Source organism: Sander vitreus, chromosome 16 (genome assembly GCF_031162955.1).
Source record: "Sander vitreus isolate 19-12246 chromosome 16, sanVit1, whole genome shotgun sequence".
NCBI lineage: Eukaryota > Metazoa > Chordata > Actinopteri > Perciformes > Percidae > Sander > Sander vitreus.
The window spans coordinates 1,524,982-1,547,039 of record NC_135870.1 but is presented as its reverse complement, the minus strand read 5'-3'; the positions used below and the strand labels follow the sequence as shown (position 1 = coordinate 1,547,039).

General features: G+C 40.8%; 1 pseudogene; it reads left to right on the top strand.

Annotated features, from left to right (window-relative positions):
• The first annotated feature begins 17,843 nt into the window (after positions 1 to 17,843).
• LOC144531359 (tripartite motif-containing protein 16-like) lies at positions 17,844 to 20,646 on the top strand (annotated as a pseudogene).
• The last annotated feature ends 1,412 nt before the right edge of the window (positions 20,647 to 22,058 follow it).

Here is a 22,058-nt window from a genome sequence, read left to right as displayed (position 1 = left end):
TTATTGCAAACACTTAGGGTAGCTACCCACCGGGCCGATAATCAGCCGTCGGACAGTCTGGCGAGGTCAGTGACTCGAGTCTGTTTGGTGTGTTCCGTGCCGTCGTCCGTTGGAAAAGCTGTCGTCCTTCATTTGGGCCGACCTGACATGCTCAGTCAGAGACAGGGCAGTCGGGACTCACCCGGAAACGGCGAGCGGATGAGCCTCTCAAAATCTGAGGAAAATCTTTTAAAGTGACCTTTGTTGATCTGAAATGAAGACAGATTCAGCAGCTGCACGGCCTGTTTCTCTCTTAAAATGTTTTCAGAAACACGTTCGGTGAACTATTTTAGTACAATATGAGATCGTATTCTGAACGAGACGCCATGACAGCCTGACTTTGTGACGCGTTCGTCCAATCAGCTGCCAGTTTTCATTTTTTGGGCGACAATCCAGATTAGCGCCGCCTGCTGTTATGGAGACGTATTACGTCTCGTCTCTTCGGTGTGTTCCGAGGCACTTTTTTGACCAACTCGAGGAGACTGATCAGTCCGACTGCCTTTTCCAGACGGTCGGCCATCTGGTCGGTCTGTAACGGCCTTTAGGCTACGTTCCCACCGCGAGTCTTAATGCTTAATTCAGATTTTTTTTTTGCTCAGATCCGATTTTGTTTGTCTGGTCACGTTACCTTTTGAGATGTGGCCTATATCAGATTCCAGTGTTAACTGTTTGCGGTTTCAAACTGACCCGCATGATCAACAGACCAATAACAATGACATCATACATCCCTCCAGTGACTTGCTCCATCACTGTTCTCCATGTTGTTGGCCTAGTCAAGTTTTTAATTCTACTGTCTGTGTCTCGGGCTAACTCCCGCCGGCGCATAATTGTGACAAATGTCGACGTAGATTGACGTCAAAGTCGCATCAAATCCACCTTGGTTGTTCACACTGCGACCGCATTGAAATAAATCAGACCTGGGTCTGATTCAGGACCACATATGGAAGTGGTCTCAATCTGATTTGAAAAAATCTGATCTGGGCAAGATTTGAGTGTTCAAACTACTTCTGAAGAAGTCTGACCTGGTCACTTGACCCCAAACAAATCAGATATGGGCCACTTTTGCCTGCAGTCTGAACGTAGCCTTAGATTTAGGTCTGAATAATCAAATCAAGCATGACTTCAATGCTCTGCCTTCATTCGCTCTCCAAATAAAAAGTGTTTTAGTCAGCCAGCTAACTTAAGCTTACCGCTAACTTAAGCTTTGTAGAGATTGTGGGATTTCCCAAAGTAAATGAATAAATACCGCAAATACAAACACATTTGTCGCTTCTCGTAACGTGTATATTTAACTGCAACTAGCCGAGAGTAAGCACGTAAAAACGTTTCTTTCTGAAAGGCATTGACAGTTTATCGCAAATACTTATCACACTTAAGGCCCTTGAACACTGAGTCCGAAACACTTTTGGTGCTTTTTTTGACGTTTAGCGCTTCTTCTTTTCACTACCATGTATAAACACCACTAACACCAACTTACTACCACTAGTTTTACAATTATTTTTTGGAATCCATGATCGATAAACCTAATTTATAAGAAATTATACCTAATCTTGAGTTAAAAAAGCAGAAATAATGAATTATTTAGACTAATATTAAAGGAAGGATAATCACAGAAGGGTATATGTCAACGTTCAGTCGGAATACTGTTTTGAAACATTTAAAAACAAACATTTCAATGCTAAAAAATTGAATAAAACACCCAAAATTCAATGAAAGTGTCATGGTTGTGTATGTTTGTTTCCTGTTTTATTTTGTAGTCTGTTTTCTCCCATGTCACGTCTAGTGTTACTTCCTGTGTTCCTTGTTTCACCTCGTTTCCTTGTGTATTTAGTCTCTGTGTTGCCTTTGTCTAGGGTCAGATCATTGTTCTGTATTGGATTGTGTGTGTGTGTGTGTGTGTGTGTGTGTGTGTGTGTGTGTGTGTGTGTGTGTGTGGTCTACCCCTTTGTCTCAGTGTTTCTGTTTCTTGTGATTCCTGTTTTTTGACTTCCACTACGTTTTGGACACATTTTGCCTGCTGTATTCAGGACTCCTTTTGTTTGTATTGTGTGTATTATTTGTATTTTATTGTATTAAATCCTCAAGCTCACCACTGCCTGCTGTCTCTGCATTTGGGTCTGACATTCTCTGAATCCCCGAACAAAAACGGGTCAAATTAGACCCAAAGACAACACAGGGGTTAACCCAAACCACCATCTGTTTCTAAACCATAACTAAGTACTTTTTGTGCCTAAACCCTGTGTGTCGTATTTGAGGGGAGGAAGAAATGGCCGATATCGTCGTATGGTGTGACTTGTAAAGATCATATAGTGTTTGATTGAGCTGAGGTACGTTCGTCACACTTGTATCTGCGGGCAATGTCTGCTCTTCCAAACATCTCATACGTGTCTTCATATATATATTTGCAAACGGCTCCCTTGATTCAAAGCAGCCTTGATCACATCCGTGTGTAAATACTGCTAGTATTCAGCCCTCGGCTTTCTAAACGTGTACTCAACTAAAAAGCATAAGAAACAAAAATCCTCTCCAAAGACTTGGATCCTTTCAACTGTGCGAGCGTCTCTATGAAGAGGCACTTTTGTTTTTTGTCATGTCGAAATCTCACACACGCACACGCACACACGCACACACGCACACACGCACACACGCGCAGTTACCTACCCTCAAGCAGAAGATGATCCCAGTTTGACCTTAGAGCTCTCTGATGCAAACACATTCTCATAACCCTGCAAAACAGCTCAATCTTACCATGTATGTTCATCTATTGTCTAGCCAGAATATCTAATAACACTTAATGTAAGACACAAACACCTAACAAGTAATAATATATAATAATATACAAAGATAAAGGTACTTGTTTTTAGACGATGCATCTTAAATATCTTAAGTGAAGGAGTGTAGCAAACGTCACAACAAGCTTTTTTTGTATGTCTCATGGGGTTTTAAAGCTGCTGTGTTATTCGTAAAATATGGATCATCTTGTTTAAAGATCATATTGTTTGTGCAATTCATAGGCTATTGGGATTGTGCAATATGTTAGTTGTGCAATACGTAAGCTATTTGGGATGTGCATTATGTCAGTGCATTGTGTCATTTGAGCAATACGTAGGCTATTGAGGTTGGGCAATATGTTAGTTGTGCAATATCTCATTGTGCAAGGGCAGTGCTACACTTATTGTGGAGAATGCAGCCGACAGGGTTGTTCAATTAAAGTCAAAGTCAAGTTTATTTCACCCATAAAAATGGAAATTACAGTGCTCATACCCGCCTTAATGCCCATAAAAAATAGAGCATAAATACAATACAATATACAATACATAAATATAGTACAGAATTTATAAAAATGTACGTTTAAAGTGCTGTGCTGTCTGATAGTCTGAGGTATAAAAGAGAGAGCATACTGTTTGGTTTGTGTCACAGGAGGCCTTAGCCTACCACTACGTTCCATAACCCTGCCAGTCAAATTACCATGAAGAGGGTGACCCGGCTCCCTCATTATTTTCTGTGTCATTTTTGCCAAAAGGTCGTCATATACTTGATCCACTGTAATTAACTGTCCCACCATTTTTCCAGCCCTTTTAGACCAATTAAAAACTGCCACTGAAAGGAGTAGTTCATGTGCTTACTATATAGGTACATGTCTACGTATATGAGAGCATGTTTTGTGTTGCATGAGAATGTTGAGAGATGCTTATTTTCTGTATTTTGTGTTGTCTTTGGAAAGCTGCGGAACGGACAGAGTCCAAAACTAATTTCCCTGCGGGGACAATAGTATAGTATATCTTATCTTACCTTATCTTATATCCTATTTTAAGAAATCTTACCTAGTGATTTTTCCCTTGTTCTATTGGCAGATTGTTTTACTTATTACAAGCAAAAAAAAAAAAAAACTTGTATTCATTGTTTTTTTTAACTTATTTTAAGGGTGGCCTGTTTTCCAAATGCCACTAACCAGACAATGGTATTTTTTGCATTTGAAAAGAAGATGTGTATTTGTTAAATGTGTGTGTCTTTCTGTGTTCAAAGCATCTTTTCTCTCAGCAGCGTGTTAGAGAAAGAGGCAGGAGGATTCGGAGGTAGGCGTTCCTCTGTTCATGAAAGCATAACTCGAGGCGACACACACCAAACAATGAAGAATACCTTCCCCATACGAGTTGAGACTCAGCAGAAATCAAAGTAAAAAACAAAGTAGACAACCTGGTGAATTTTAATAGGATTTGAGTCAGCAGCCTTATACAAATTATTTTTTACCTCTCAATGTCATATTTACTCAAAGGTACTTTTACTTTACTTTTACATTCCAGAGAGAAATGAACTCGCCTGGCTTTTAAAGGGAATGGGAGATGATCTCTGATTGGTTGATTGCATGTTACGCCCAAAACACACCTCTGATTAATGAAGACACTAAGAACAACCCTTTTAGAACCATGCGCCCGGCACACGGACCCTTTTTACCGCCGTCAAACTAGCAAAAGTGGATTTGGACACGCCCTAAACACACCTGCACCAGGCGCTTCACACCGTGACCTCAGATTGTTAAAATAGGACCCTAAATCTGCAAAACCTCAGTCCAACAACTCCTCCTCAGTACGACGATATCGGTGGTTTGCTCCCCCCCGCCAACACAACCCACAGTCCTCATTTCTAAACCAGAGAAGGTAACGGTCGCGGTTTTAAACACATCGTTAACGTTGTGAAATGGTCCCAGTTTGGTTAGGTTTAGACACCAAAACTACTGAGTTAAGTAGATAAAAAGATGGAGGTTTGGGTTCAAATCAGACGTGACTTCACTTCCTGAAGGTTACCATGTGACCCAGAACATGACGTAGCTCTGTTTGTTCCGTAAAGTTAAAAAAAACTCTTTTCTTTTCAAACGGGACATGAACCCCCGGTCTCCTGGGAGAAAGTCCTGTGTTTGTTTGACCCATCCACCCCCCCCAACCTGCCTCCTTACCAGGACATTTGGCGCTCTTATACTTCCTCACCTTACTTCTGGCTTTTCTCCCGTCAGAACTACGACGGCCACTAGAGGGCGCTGCCACTAGAAACCTTAATATAGGTCGTAGTTGCTGCTTGAACGAATCTGGGCGTTTTTCAGGGGAGGACAGTCTCCCTGAGTCAGATAAAGAGAAATGAGTCAGGCAAATGAGACCTTTATGGCAGATCCCCAAACCATAATCATAACACAGTCCTTATTTTAACCCAACCCCCAATCTTTCCCTAAACCTAACCGTGGCGTTATAAACGTCACGTCATAAAAACACAGATGTATTTCTTGTCAGCCTGAACACTTATTTGCTTTGATGTTCGGAAACAAAGAACATAATCAACCCAGCAGAGGAGACGAGTCTGTTCTGGTCCCTGCCGACCCGCCGAAGGCTTCAGAAAAGTAATTATACATTTCTCACATGTGCAGCTTTATTCCAGAAACTTTACACCTCAGTAAAAACACGTAGCGGTTGTTGTATTTGTCCTTCAGTGCTGATACCTGTGTTTATAAATAATAACTTATTAATGGGACATTCTTGTGGCTTAATAATCATTTACACATGTCTAAACTGTATCTCTAAAGCTATAAGGACATTTTTTAATTAAAAAAACGTTCACACAGTTGTGAAAAATGTTAAATAACTACACCGTCTTAAATTTAATCAGGACTGAAGGGCAAAATAAAACTAGAAAGGACTCAGATAGAACATCTGCTCAGTGCTGCAGGCAGATAAACGTGTTTGCATTAGCTAATTGCAGTTGTGGAAAGTAACTAAGTACATTTAGTCAAGACAAGTTTCTGACTGTCAGTGTTTGCAGACAGGAAGCACCGGTGCTGTTATATCATCCCGGGGAAGCAGCTGTGAAAGGGAAATAGGCCATTCTAGCCCCATGTTCCCACAGCCCCATGTTCCCACAGCCCTATGTTCCCACAGCCCAGTGTTCCCACAGCCCCATGTTCCCACAGCCCCATGTTCCCACAGCCCCATGTTCCCACAGCCCTATGTTCCCACAGCCCCATGTTCCCACAGCCCCGTGTTCCCACAGCCCCATGTTCCCACAGCCCTATGTTCCCACAGCCCCATGTTCCCACAGCCCAATGTTCCCACAGCCCTATGTTCCCACAGCCCTATGTTCCCACAGCCCTATGGTCCCACATTTCCTTTTTCATAAATTTGTATCAGATTTTATCCCCCTTTCTCCCAATTTGGTAACCAATTCCACCCAACCTATTATCCAGTAGCAATGGACTACAGATGGAATGTAACCCTAACCCTAACATATGGCCTAATTTTTTGAAAAATCTTAGAAATCAAAGCAACCTTAGGCCATCTGCACACTGCCTGCGTGGCGTTTCTGTTGTGTGTCAGTCAGAGGTGTCAAAAGTATTCACATTCAATACTCAGGTAGAAGTATAGATACTAGGGTTTAAAAAGACTTCTGTAGTAAAAGTGTAAAAGTACTGGTTTCAAAACTACTTGAAGTATAAAAGTAAAAGTAATGTAAGCTCGTGGTACTTGGGTGCGCAGAGCTTGCAGAGCATTCGAAAGGAGTTGTTTTTGCATCCAACCATTTTGAAAAATTCTTCCAGGTACGGCCAGGGATGTAGAAGGGTTGGCTGGTCTTCCTGGCTACCAACCTCTTCGCTGGTGCTTGGTTGGGACACTTCGCTCGAGTTCTCTTGAGTCTCTGGCACAGACATCTTCGTACTAGGCTACAAACGTCTGCTGTTTCCTTGCTGGAGTGTGACATGATTTGTGTTATGTGCAGGTGCGATGGACCTCTGGTGTCAGCTGCGTGGTGTTTTCTACGTCTTTACACACCAGAAACGTGTCTGATGCGGCGCTTCTGCTGCTAGCCTTGTCTGTACACATGTATGTTTCCCATAAACATAAATATATACTGATCTGATTACAGCAAAGACAACGTAGTATTGACGGCAACATAGGCTACAGCGTATTTCGTTCTGTATTGACAGGTGCAATATTAGAATTATTTATTATCTTTTTAAATGACATTTATATCCGCATTCATGTCAAAACCTCGAGACTTTCAAACATCAAAATGTCATTTATTAAATGTATTTGTGTCAAAATGACAAACATATCTTCCTATTCTATTTTGCCTGGAAACGCTTCCAACACGCTTGCTTGTCGCGTGAAAAATAGACTGACACTGTAGTCGCAGTGTGCAGATATAGTAGAAAGAAAAAACATTCAAAATGATTGGCACTGAAGTTAACGGGGGATTTTGTAAAATAATTTTCATTGTACCTGGTATAAAGACAATAAAATACCTTCCTGAACTACAGTATAGAGTGGTACAGATTGAATCAAATCTTTATCTCATCTGCATCCAATGAGCATCGTTGTTGTTCCAGCTGGTTAATGTGAATTTGTGTAGGCCTATTATATAAAAAGAGGATGAATCTGTTTCCTAGCAACTGCTTTAATAGAAGTGGGGTTGGGGAACCTAATTAGTGTGAAGATGTCACTTCTTGAAAAGGGAAAAATGCAAAGCGTAGACTGTAGTCTATCAATCCAACATGAATCCCTCAGAGGTTTTTGAGAAAGATGCTGCTCAGTTAACATTTACTTTACCTGCGTGATCCTGCACGGAGAGTTCAAACACAACAGAGGAGGACAAAGACGATGGGGCTCGAGAACTCATTAACACTTAGAGTGTTCTCCGAACAAGAGGAGGACGTAGGTGTTGTGGTGGATGGTTCACTTGAAAAAAAAAAAAAAGCAACAAAAAAATCTATGATTGCAGTAATAAAAATAACTTTTCAAAATGTGTGCAAGGATATTTTTTTTTCACTGTACAAATCTCTGGTAAGATCCCATCTTGAATATGCTAGCTCATGGGAATTATGTCTAAAATAAGGCCCTAAGGCCTGTCACATTTGACCCCAATATATTAATTCCCACGCCTTCTTACATCGGACTTAAGTTTGCCAGAACACAAGGATCACTCTGAGATGAAGAGCCAGCAAGAGTCCAGCATAAGAGTTACAACACAGCTGTGGGTTCACAAACAGCATCTAGGTTTCCCTGGCAACAGACACTTTAAAGTGCTCATATTATGCTTTTTGGCTTTTTCCCTTTCCTGTATTGGGTTATATATCTGTTTTGTGCATGTTATAGGTTTACAAAGTGAAAAAGTCCGGCCTTTACTTGAGAGACAAACATGCGTCACTTTGTAACACACGTTATAATGCTCGCCTAGCTGCTAGCATGGCACGCCCTCATACTCTGCTTCTGACTGGCTAGTAGTCCTTACCTAGGTACTGTCAGGGCACGCCCTCATACTCTGCTTCTGACTGGCTAGTAGTCCTTACCTAGGTACTGTCAGGGCCCTCATACTCTGCTTCTGACTGGCTAGTAGTCCTTACCTAGGTACTGAGCATGTGCGACTCCCAACAAAGATGCAATAGAAATGAGAGGTCTCACTCTGTAGCTAAAACAGAGAGCTCAACACACAGGGTGAAAAGAGGAGCTGCAGCAATGTGCAGTGCAACAAATGTATGGTATCCGGAAGCAGTTCGCCAAAAGCGCAAGGAGCTTTTACCGGAGCTGAAAGCCGCACTGGAGCGCGGAGATGTTGCGTTTCTGCGATATGATAAACTAATCGTTCGCCCAGCCTTCCAAAGAAAAGACAAAGACAAGCCCACTGACGGACCAAGCAGTTTATAAAGGTAGACTATATGTACCTACTGATTATAGTTGCCGGTTCCACAAAATCAACTGAACATGTCTATTAAGAAATTACCTAAAGGCTTAGTATTTGCACACATTAACATCTGTAGCCTTAGAAATAAAACGTATGAACTCTCCCTCTTTTTGCAGTCTAATAAGGTTGATGTTTTGGCTGTTTCAGAGACTCATTTGGACTGTTCATTTGATGATTCAGAGGTGGCTTTGGATGGCTTTTCTGTGTATAGGAAGGATAGAAATAGGTTTGGTGGAGGGGTGGCAATCTTTATACGTGACCACTTTCCAGTAAAAACACGCCATGACCTTAAAGTGCCCATATTATGAAAAAAACACTTTTTCTGGGATTTGGGGTGTTCTTTTGTGTCTCTGGTGCTTCCACACGCATACAAACTTTGAAAAAAATCCATCCATGCTGTTTTGAGTGAGATACAGTTTCTGAATGTGTCCTGCCTTCAGTCTCTGGGTGAGCTGTTCAAAATCGGCATGGCTTGTGACGTCACAAGCCGAAAACGAGCTGGCTAACCAGAACTGTTAGCTCGTAGCATTAGCATTAGCATGCTACCTCATTCTCAATAGCAAAACACTGCTACAACACACACAACTTCACCATAATCTACAAAAGAACTACTTCCATGTGCGCCCTCATTTAGAAGAAGTCTCCCAGCTAATCCTGCCTTGTAACTGACTGAAGTTGGAGAAACAGCCTTTCTTTTACTGTCTATGGAGCTAGCTAGCTGACATGATCTACATCTGAGCTACTGAGCATGTGCGAGAGCAATCAAAGATAGTACAGAAGAAGAAGAAGAAAAGAGGTCTCACTCTGTAACTAAAACAGAGACCAGCTGAAAAGAGGATCTGCAGCAGTGAGAGAGAGCTGTGCAGTACAACAACAATATGGTGTTTTTTGAAAATTAAACCATGTAAACCTATTCTGGTACAACCTTAAAATACAATTATGAACCTGAAAATGAGCAGAATATGGGCGCTTTAACCTACATGACAGTGAGGCTATATGGCTTCAAGTGCAACTGCCGCACTTGAAGCCTATCTTGATTGGCTGCTGTTATAGGGCTCCAAGCTCGACAATACAGCACTTGGACTGTTTATGCGCCATGTTGGATAGGGCTACAGAGGAAACTAGAGAACTGTACCTACTAGGTGACTTGAATATTGATTGGCTATCTGAGAATTGCCCGCTGAAGAATCGGCTCTTGTCTATGGCTAATACCTGCGGACTATTTCAATTAATATTTCAACCAACAAGAATCACACTGAGGTCAAATCTTCAACATGCATTGATGATATTTATACTAACGCTCCAGATATGTGCTCCAGACCTGTGTCTATTCCAGAGACCATAATGTTGTTGCTGTCTCTAGGAGAACGAAGCTGCCTAAAGCTAATGCAAAAATCATTTTTACTAGATCCTATAAGAAATTTGATCAAGAGGCTTTTCTTGGGGAACTTAATAGCATTCCTTGGGCTAATGTATGTGATGTTGAGGATGCTGAACTTGCTTTAAAAATTTTCATGGACTATTTTATGATAATTGCTAATAGACATGCCCCTTTAAAGAAATTTACTGTTGAAGCCAAAAGTGCTCCGTGGATAGATGATTCATTAAAGAAACTAATGATTTTGAGAAATGATGCCAAGAATGTTGCAGTCTTATCCAGTGCACATGATGATATAAAAGATTATCGCAAATTAAGAAATCAGGTCTGCAAAATGAACAGAGAAAAAAAGAAAACTTATTATCAACAGAGAATTTCTGAAAGTGGTCAAGATAGTAAAAAAAATATGGAAAGTTCTGAATGAAATCATGGGTAAAAAAACAGCTCAGACTTCTTCCTTTGTGGAACTAGATGGTGCGTATTTAACCAAACCTCTTCATATTGTGAATTATTTTAATGATTATTTTATTGACAAGACCTCCAAGCTCAGAGAAAACATGGACACTACTGTTAAATACAATTCAGAAGAGCTTATAAGAAATGGTTTCATGAGGGGAAAAAACTGTGCTTTTGAATTTCATGAGATTAATGTTGATGAAGTAGAGAGATTGTTGAACTCTCTGGAAGCTGATAAGCCTGCAGGTATAGACCATCTAGACTGTAAATTATTAAACATATCTGCTTCATACATTTCTAAATATATCTGTCATATTTTTAATAGAAGCTTAATCAGTGGTGTTTGTCCAACATTATGGAAAGAAGGAAAGATTTTTCCAATTCCAAAAGATAAAAAGTCAACTTTTAATGGTCCAACAAGCAGGCTTATTAGCATCCTGCCTGTACTTAGTAAACTTTTAGAAGAAGAAGAAGAAGAAGAAGAAGAAGAAGAAGAAGAAGAAGAAGAAGAAGAAGAAGAAAAATTGTGTCTGTGCAAATTCAAGATTATCTTTCTATAAATGGTTTAACATCTATGTTCCAACATGCATACAGAGCTGGTCACTCTACTGGTACAAATGTCTGATAGCTGGCTGACATCAATTGACCGGTTGATGCTTGTGGGCACAGTTATGATAGATTGCTGCTTTCGATGTGATTGATCATGATCTCTTAATTGGTAAACTTATTTGTTATGGTTTTAAACACTCAGCTATTTTGTGGTTAAGAAGTTACCTGTCCGGTAGATTACAGAGAGTATATTACAATGGCACTTTCTCAAACAGCAAGGAGTTAGACTGTGGTGTTCCACAGGGGAGTTGCCTAGGGCCTCTTCTTTTTGCAGTTTTCACCAATGATCTGCCGCTTGCAATTGGGCAAGCAAGTTTAACAATGTATGCTGATGATTCTACCCTCCATTATGCCGCATCTACATGTTCTGAGCTTAATCAGGTTCTATCTAGGGAGCGCAACATGGTACTTAATTGGATAAAACCAAACAAACTTGTGCTAAATGCATCAAAAACAGTCTGCATGTTATTTGGCTCTAAATATAAATTAGCACATGGGCCTAAATTGAATCTTGAAGTTGCAGGTCAATCTATAAATCAAGTAAATAAAGTTAAGCTTCTTGGACTACGGCTTGATAATGTATTGTCGTGGTCCGATCACATTGACTATATGGTTACTAAGATGGGAAGAGCAGTTGCCATTACAAGGAAATGCTCAACATTTCTGCCCTCTTCTTTACTAAGGCAAAACGTTTGCTCTTTAGTTCTCTGCCACTTCAAGTAGCACAAAACAAAGCTGTAAGACTTGCTCTAAAGTGCAATTTTAGGTCCAATGTTGTTAAAATGCATGAACGTCTTAAATGGTTGAGTGTGCTTACTTTGTTGCACTCTGTTATTCAAAGTCAGACACCATCATTTATTTTTGATAACATAACCTACAGTTCAGACATCCACACTTATTTAACAAGAGGAGCCAGTAGGGGGCAGATGATGTTACCTTTACCAAAATCCAATAACTTGAAAAAAACTTTTATTTACAGAGCAAGTTCTTTGTGGAATAAAATCCCAAGTAACATTCGTCTTATCACAGGAAAGGACCATTTTAAAAAAGAAAGTCAAATCTTACCTTCATTTAAAATATTTATTATGAGGTTTCTGATTGTGTGTCTTCGTCATTAAGCGACCTTAATGTTAGCCATGTAACTTATTGTAATATATATCTTCGTTTTCAAGATATTTCTCTATTTGCTTGGTTTATTGTTTTCATTTAATTTAATTTGTAATTTTTATTTTGTTTTTTGTTACTTAGTTTTGTTGGCAGATATTGTTACATGTATTTTATTTTATTTTCTTCTATTTCTTTTCTGTATACGTTATGAAATGTTTTAATATTGTTTGACTAAATGTAGTGTTGGACCCCAGGAAGACTAGCTGGTCGTCTAGGCGTCAGCTAATGAGGATCCTTAATAAATACTAAATAATATGGTGTTTTCAGAAAATTAAACCACATAAACCTATTCTGATACAACCTCTAAATACAATTATGAACCTGAAAATGAACCCTGATCTGAGATTTCCCTGTGTTTTTATTCTCTCCTGTCTCCTAGTTTCTAGACAGAAACTGTTATCTTTCACAAACGCACACACCAAGGTTGGGTCTCTGTGTGGCGCAACTTCCTCGTCTGTTCTCGTTACCTTCAAAAAATGCACCTCTATGCCATAAAACTCAGTCTGGTGTCAATATACATTAAAATATGTCGAAAAAATTGAAAAAGGTCCAGAGAAGAGCTACTAAATGAATTCCAGGAATGAAAAATATGTCTTATGAAGATAGATTGAGAACATTAAGTTTACCGACTCATATTTAGGAGATACGGTGGAGATATGATTCAGGTTTATAAGCTTGTGCAGGGAATATATGATGTAACAGTTGAGCCTATCTTTCAGTTTTGGAACAATAGGTACGAGACACGAGGGAATTCTTTAAAACGTTACCCGAGAACATGCCTGTCTGAAAAGAGAAAGACCTTTTTCACACTCCGTGCGGTAAGATCATGGAATGACCTTCCAGAAGAAGTTGTACCTTCCCCTTCTATCAATTCCTTTAAGAATAGGCTGGATGCATTTTGCCTGTCAAAAGGTGTAATGTTTAATTATAAAGCTTGTCAGTCATTTATGTAGCTTATTTATGAATTATTTAAGAATTGTTAGAAAATTTCAATCATGGAATTAATGTGTTTTATGAAAACACAAAACAAAAACATGTTAAAATGTATGTGTGTGTATATATATATATATATATATATATATATATATATATATATATATATATATATATATATATATATATAATGTGTTTTGTGTTGCTTGAGTCTGGAATAGAGGACTTTAGATCCTGTACCAACATTTCAATAAATAAATGTCAATATATTTTTAGACTTCCTGTTAAATACGGTGACTAAATGACAGATTTGGAGCATCTATATTAAATGAGGTTGAGGAGAGCGAGATAGTTCAGTTGTTTTGAGGTATGGTTGTATGACGTACTCATCCAAAGAAGAAAGAATGAAATTCCCGCACCCGCGTGTCTTGAGCAACCAGTACTCCAAACCATACAAAGGTATCGGTCGTTTGTTCCCCCCCTCGGAAATACGACCTCATTGGCTCTTACCAGTGTATCTCCGTGTGTAGTTGGTCCACAGCAATCCCACCAATCAGTCTCAAAACCTCCCAGTTAGAGAGGAAATGACATAAACATATTCTTTTTAAGTCTTTACAATCATTCCCTGAAAGAACCAAGCAGGTCTGACTTGTTGAACCATCCTAATGTTCTTCTAAACTTGACATTTTCAGCGTGTAGCTTATAGCTCGACGTTTGTGGTTGAGATTGTGACACTCGTTTTGTTTTGGTAGGATGAATTCCTGCACACTGAGTTGAGTGTGAATAAACAGCGTGAGGACCGACAGAAGAACAGCAGCAGCTTCTGCTCTCCTGGGGTTCATGGGGTCCATTAGAAAGTGTCTGATGGTTTTGATTGATAATTTTCTCTCCCGTACTTTATCACACACGCACACACACACACACACACACACACACACACACACACACACACACACAGAAGCATACAGTGTGTGTGTGTGATAAGGGAGCAGCAGGTTGGTGTTGATTCAATAAGAAACCTATTTTCTCTCCTTCTGCATCTGGGCTGGAAACAATCAGTCTTCAGGGTGATGCTCCTCTTACCCCTATTGATTTGTTTACATGTGTGTGTGTGTGTGTGTGTGTGTGTGTGTGTGTGTGTGTGTGTGTGTGTGTGTGTGTGTGTGTGTGTGCGTGTGTTTTGGAACCACCATAATAATCTATCCCCTCCTTCGTTCTTCTCTGGTCCAGCTGAGTTAACCTATACAATCGCCGCATAGGAGGGGAATCAATGACTATCTCCAGATACACACACACACACACACACACACACACACACACACACACACACACACACACAGTCTGGACTATCAGACCAATGAACTCAGCTTGTATATGTGCCTCTGCCTTTTGGCTCTTAAAGATTTATGGCTGATGCACTTCAGATTTTCAGGCTTCCTCTTATACTCACTAACTCTGTCTGTGTGTGTGTGTGTGTGTGTGTGTGTGTGTGTGTGTATGTGTGTGTGTCTCCTTTAAGCTTTAACATAGATCTTATCAAGCTCTAAAATAAGTCTCAAATTTGGTTTCCCCATTTTGATTTCAGGCAGAGAAATCAGAGAGCTCTCTCTATGAACTCAATCTATTCTCATCCATAATTCATACATCTCATGCTGAGCTCAGACAGAGCAAATAAAGAGCACTCCACAACAAAAATTTTTTTTCTTTAACAAATTAAATAAAAAACAAACAACTACATGGCATTCATTGTAATGTATTTTATATGCTTGTCAGTTTACGTTTACATGCACATGACATTCAGACTTTTGCCCTTATTCCAAAAAAGACGATATTCCGACTAAGCTGTTTACACGACTAATGAAAGACAACATTCCACTAATATTCCCGTTTACATGTACAAAATACTATTTTCAAAAGTTTCTCTTTCATTCCTTCAACCAGCTTCTTGAAAAATCGTCGTAGCGATGTGTGCGCACATCCAAAAACCTGTTGAAATCCAAGTCTTTGATAATGTTTAAAAGTAGCTGTGTTTCCTGCACGATCCGACACGGGCATGTGCAAGATGTTCGCGCATTTGTAGACGATAATCCTGTTTTACAAGGATTCACGACACTGCACGATCTGTTCCACGCTTCCGGTCGTAGTTGTAGCGGTCTTCCGTTAGCCTCCACCGGCAAGCTAACGTTAGTTTAGCTAACAGCTAATTCGGCTAAAAGCAGGCTACAGCTAAATTAAGACTTTAAAGTAATAACAATAAAGACAAGTATTGATTGATTGTATTTTAAATGAGCACAAGTAAAGTAGAACTGACGTAACAGCTCTTATATATTAACGGTTATTTTCAGGTTTTATTTTGAGGGTCTTTTAAAGTGTCAAAAACAAAAATTAATGATTTGTCCGGTGGTGGTCGCTTCAGTGTTTATTTGCGTTCACTTTACGTTAGAACGTCTGTTGAGGGCGGCTGCTCTGTAACCAAGTTTATTTACCCCCGCGCCGTACCCATCGCTTTATTATAAGTATATGTCAACAATGTGCACAGAATGGTCGACGCACTTTCACCTGCACCCATCAGGAAACGGGAGAAAGCTTTGAAGTGGGACGTATGAAGTTATGTCCACAACTACGAGGGTGAGTAACATAACTTAAGAACCTAGCTTGCTAGCATATGGCGCTAGCATATAGCCTAGCTTGATGTCCATAAACAAATAGATTTTCTTCATTGTTTAGCTAGATTGAACGACATATGACGGACAGTATGTGTATATGTGATGACCCCACATGTTCCTGGGGATTTGGCTAATGTCATGTTAGAGCCAGTAGTAAAAACTAAACTGTAATAGAACTGAAAGAACACCAGAAACTGGATTGTTGGTGTCAGTTTCTGCATCACTGTTGTGTGTTGTTCATCAGAGTTTAGTCTTCATTCCTTCATATAGCATTAGTCTGAAAATGAGGAATTCATATTATATGCTTTATTTGCAACTAAAATATCGGTTATTTTTTTAATTAATACAAAGCAACCAGAGCAGAAAAGAACAAGTATTCTGTTTGTTTGTTTGTTTCTCTTCCTCCAGGTGTGACTGAAGTATTCATGGACCAGTGTTGTTCCAGTCAGCTGTTTGTAGAGGACAGGCAGCAGTGGGACAAACCAAGAGGGTTGGCAAGTCTGATAATAATGTAATAGTAAAATCATGTTACATACACATATCAAAGAACAACATACCTGAGTCTAAGCAGAAAGTTTGAGCACAAGCAGAGCAAACCCCAGCGCGAACAGTGTGAGAGCAAGAAATCTTAATAATTAATAACTTAATAACGTAATATCATTGAGAAATGCTCTCAAATTGAAATAATGCGCTCTTGAATACAGATAGTAATATAACTCCATAATAGTCGGGACATAAACTCTGTGATAACAATGGCAGTGGTGGAATGCAGCAAAGTACAAATACTTTTGTACTGTACTTAAAGTACAAATTACAATAAGTAAAGTCAAATTTTTCACGTATTTGTAGTAAGTAGAATCAATAGTGCATACTTTTGACTTTTACGTCGTTAAGTTTTGCAGCAATTATCTATAGTTTCTACTCCAACGTTCCGTTACATTTTCGTTACATTTTCTGATCAGTTTTCCCCGTGCCAAAACTGACCGTCACACGTTTGCAGTCTGCAGGGAAGCCTTCAGTAGCGGCTCCTGCACCGCCACGCCAAGACCCGCCCTTCAATAGCATTCATTGGCCAGGCGCGTACCGCTCCCGGTACTACCGCTGCTCCGTTACTGCTGCTGCTCCTGATACTCTGCTGGTCATATGTGAAGTATCCATTCACATAGGGTTAATATATAACCCGTATATCTATCTTAAAAACACTCCCGGTCCTCCTCAGCTGTGAAGCCACGTACTTGTTGTCCAAGCCCGTGTGTTCTCGCTAGATAAATGTGTGTAGCATTCACTGTCCCGTGGGAAAAAATGCAAAGTCGAGCTTCATTTAGAGCACCCTGATAGATAACCAGAATTGTAAGTCAGAATGTAAACTGGGCCACAGATGGTAAGCCCAAATTACATTAACCTGAAACTAACTTAATTCAAAATGCCACAGCCCATACTGTTTTCTTTTTTAATTATTAGAATATAGACATTAAGAGAATAAATCGTTATGCAAGTACTTTTACTTTTAATACTTAAAGTACATTTAAAATGAGGTACTTTTTACTTTTACTTAAGTAGGGTTGTCATTGTGGTACTTCTACTTTTACTAAAGTAAATATGTCTCTAGTTATTTGTACTTTTACAGTACAGATTCAGTACTTCCTCCACCACTGAACATCCCAGCTTGAACTTTGAGCCTCTTGCTCAGATATGCTGCACAGAGGATTGTGGGTCAGAAATCACGCTGGCTTGCTTACTGCAAAATGCGACTGGATGCATTGGGACACATTTTTGGCATTCTCCATTTGACACAGCCAGTATCTCTCTCAGAGCGCTCCTCTTCCAGGAATGAACAAAGCTTGATAACCCCTCCCTCCTCTTCCTGCTCTCAAACGCGGCCAGCTCCACTCTGTGCACATATTTCCTTGTTCCCTCCCCTTCAGAGCTACAGTTTGAAGAGGGGTGTAACCAACATGCAGGGGAAGTACAACAGAGTATCACTGCTGTTGTTACATCAGAGCTCAGACTAGTTTCACTTCTCAGGAAGTGAGACTCAGACAGTTGTTGTCACTGAGCGAGCGGTGAAATGGCGCAGAAAGGAGTTCAGCTGGACCGGGAAACCTTCTCTTGTTCCATCTGTCTGGATCTACTGAAGGATCCGGTGACTACTCCCTGTGGACACAGCTACTGCATGAACTGTATTAAAAGCCACTGGGATGAAGAGGATCGTAAGTACAGCTACAGCTGTCCTCAGTGCAGGAAGAGGTTCATACCGAGGCCTGTCCTGCTGAAAAACACCATGTTAGCAGTTTTAGTGGAGGAGCTGAAGAAGACTGGACTCCAAGCTGCTCCTGCTGATCACTGCTATGCTGGAGCTGAAGATGTGGCCTGTGATGTCTGCACCGGGAGAAAACTCAAAGCACACAAGTCCTGTCTTCATCTGTCTCGCCTCTTTCTGTGAGAAACACCTTCAGTTTCATTTTGAATCAGAGACATTCAAGAAACACAAGCTGGTGGAGCCGTCCAAGAAGCTCCAGGAGAACGTCTGCTCTCGTCATGATGAGGTGATGAAGATTTTCTGCCGTACTGATCAGCAGCTTATCTGTTATCTCTGCTCTGTGGAGGAACATAAAGGCCACGACACAGTCTCAGCTGCAGCAGAGAGAGCTGAGAGGCAGAGAGAGCTCGAGGGGAGTCAACAAAACATCCAGCAGAGAATCCAGGACAGAGAGAAAGATGTGAAGCTGCTTCAACAGCAGGCGGAGGCCATCAATCTCTCTGCTGATAAAGCAGTGGAGGACAGCGAGAAGATCTTCACTGAGCTGATCCGTCTCCTGGAGAAAAGAAGCTGCAGGTCAGATCCCAGCAGAAAAGTGAAGTGAGTCGAGTCAAAGAGCTCCAGGAGAAGCTGGAGCAGGAGATCACTGAGCTGAAGAGGAAAGACGCTGAGCTGAAGAAGCTCTCACACACAGAGGATCACAACCAGTTTCTACACAACTACCCCTCACTGTCACCACTCAGCCAATCTACATCCAGCATCCATATCCGTCCTCTGAGCTGCTTTGAGGACGTGACAGCGGCCGTGTCAGAAGTCAGAGATAAACTACAGGACGTTCTGAGAGAGAAGTGGACAAACGTCTCACTGACAGGGACTGGAGTGGACGTTTTACTGCCACAACCAGAGCCCAAGACCAGAGCTGGATTCTTAAAATATTCACGTGAAATCACACTGGATCCAAACACAGCAAACACACTGCTGTTATTATCTGAGGGGAACAGGAAAGCTACAGTAATGAGTGAACATCAGTCTTATTCTAGTCACCCACACAGATTACTGGGAGGTGGAGATGAGAGGAGGAGGAGTTGATGTAGCAGTCGCATACAAGAATATCAGCAGAGCAGGGGGGCCGGATGAATATGGATTTGGACGAAATGACAAATCTTGGGCGTTAGATTATGACGACAACGAATTTACATTTTGGTCCAACAAAGTCCAAACTCCCGTCTCAGGTCCTTGGTCCTCCAGAGTAGGAGTGTACCTGGATCACAGTGCAGGTATTCTGTCCCTCTACAGCGTCTCTGAAACCATGACTCTCCTCCACAGAGTCCAGACCACATTCACTCAGCCCCTCTATGCTGGACTAAGGTTTTATTGGTCTCCTGGAGTCTCTGCAAACTGTTTCTCCTGTCCTTTATTTAAAGTTGCTATATGTAATGTTTCAGTTTGTGTTGTTTGAAACACTATCACTTTGGACAAAAGCGATAGTGTTTTTAGCGAGGCGAATGTCAGGAAATGTTAAGCTGCAAGGTCTGTAGTACAATATCCCATTTACATTCATTGAGTTATAGGCCAAAACGCATCTGCGTTGATTATAGCGCCCCCTAATGACCTATCTTCACCAAATTTAGTACAGAGCCTCAGAGCAGCATACCAAACACTCATCACAAGTTTTATTTTGATAGTATTTATGGTGGCTGAGAAATTGCAATTGCAACTGTTCCATGTACATGCATTGAGCAAAACGCATCTACGTTGATTATAGCGCCCCCTAATGGCTGATCTTTGACAAATTTGGTACAGAGCATCGGCGTGGTATGTCGAACAATTAAACCAATTTTTGCGGTAATAGCAATTAATTTGGCCGAGATATGTTAAAGTCTGTGTTTGGTTGTAAATTGCGCATACTTTAACTTTAGAGAATAAGTTACAGATGCATCGTTGCATTTCCAGTGTTGCTACGGTAACTTAGCCTACTTTGGCTGTATCGTGAGATAAACCGGGTATCACTGTCACTGTGTCACGAGCCAAAGAATTAAGAGATTGTTGTAGCAACCAACGTAATAATAACTTACATTAGTATAGCGCATTATATGAAACTACACAGATGCTTTACACAAGTAACGTTACAGGGTGACAAGGGAAAAGAAAGTAGGCCAACACAAACACGGAGTAAAAGGGATAAAAACGTCCGCGCTAAATGGAAGAAGGACGCCATTTAATGTCGGCTACTGACGTACAACCGCATCGCACAATCTAAAGTTATTTCATGAATGAAATAGACATATTACATACCTGAGGGCCAATTCGGGGTCAGTTTTGAATAATTTACAATAGCGTAATTGTCTCCATCTGTTGATAGCCCGACCGAGTGTAGCAGGGGGTAGCAGGGCATTACAGGGTGTAGCAGGGTGTAGCAGGGCATTACAGGGTGTAGCAGGGGGTAGCAGGGCGTAGCAGGGCATTACAGGGTGTAGCAGGGTGTAGCAGGGCATTACAGGGTGTAGCAGGGTGTAGCAGGGCATTACAGGGTGTCGCAGGGCATTACAGGGTGTAGCAGGGCATTACAAGGTGTAGCAGGACATTACAGGGTGTAGCAGGGCATTACAAGGTGTAGCAGGACATTACAGGGTGTAGCAGGGCATTACAGGGTGTAGCAGGGTGTAGCAGGGCATTACAGGGTGTAGCAGGGCATTACAGGGTGTAGCAGGGTGTAGCAGGGCATTACAGGGTGTAGCAGGATGTAGCAGGGCATTACAGGGTGTAGCAGGGTGTAGCAGGGCATTACAGGGTGTAGCAGGGCATTACAGGGTGTAGCAGGGTGTAGCAGGGCATTACAGGGTGTAGCAGGACATTACTGGGTGTAGCAGGGCATTACAGGGTGTAGCAGGGCATTACAGGGTGTAGCAGGGCGCGGAGCAGGACCACGTCGACCGCTGCAACCATTTTACTTTCCCTCTTATCTTTTAGTTGTTCTTTTAATCTCCTTTCCTGTGATGGTCCTGTCCCAGTATCAATCATAACTACAGCAGATCACTTCTAAAATAACATTAAAATACAATTAGTCCTATTTATAAAAAATCTCCTGCTACCTTTAACCTGGCTGGATACAATAACACTGGCTTCTCCGGTGTTACAATGAAATGTGTGACTGTAGCGCCATCTACCTGCCGTAAATCATTCTGTGACTTAGCGGGAAATATCAAACCCGGGCAGATGTCTTACTAAAAACCATATAAAAATAGCGTTCTTTTCACTGTCAGTCTCGTTTGCTGTTACAGGTCATTTAAGATCATTGTATGAAAAAAGACAGACAGATTTTCAGTTCCCGCTTTTACCTCAGTGCGCCCTGTTTGTACATCCCTTGCCGTGCTTTTACAAGCACGTTGTGAAACAAATACGCCTGAAGTGGGCGCAAAAGCGTTAGTACATCTGGCCCTGACATGGTACTTGCTGAGAGCTGATTGTTGTGTCATTCCACGTTTTTTGTTGCTTTTATCAATGTTTTTTGTCAGTTTTATCACTGTTTTAGATGTGTTAAGATGTTTTTGGCGCTTTTTTTTAACGTTTTTTTGTAAAGAAATCTAGATTACGTTTATTTGTTTGGCGAACCAAATGGTGTTATCATAATCAATAAGTCCTTCTTCTCTTTGACATAGCTGAGATTCAGGTTCTGTGTGGATGAAGTGAATGTGTTGATGAAATCATTGAACAAGAGTCTTTGAACAGACTTTCCTGATGGGATGTGTGAACAAACTGAAGCTTTACATGATGAATAAACTAACATCAACAAAGTCTTTTCTTCCTGTCTTCATTCCAGGGTTTCATA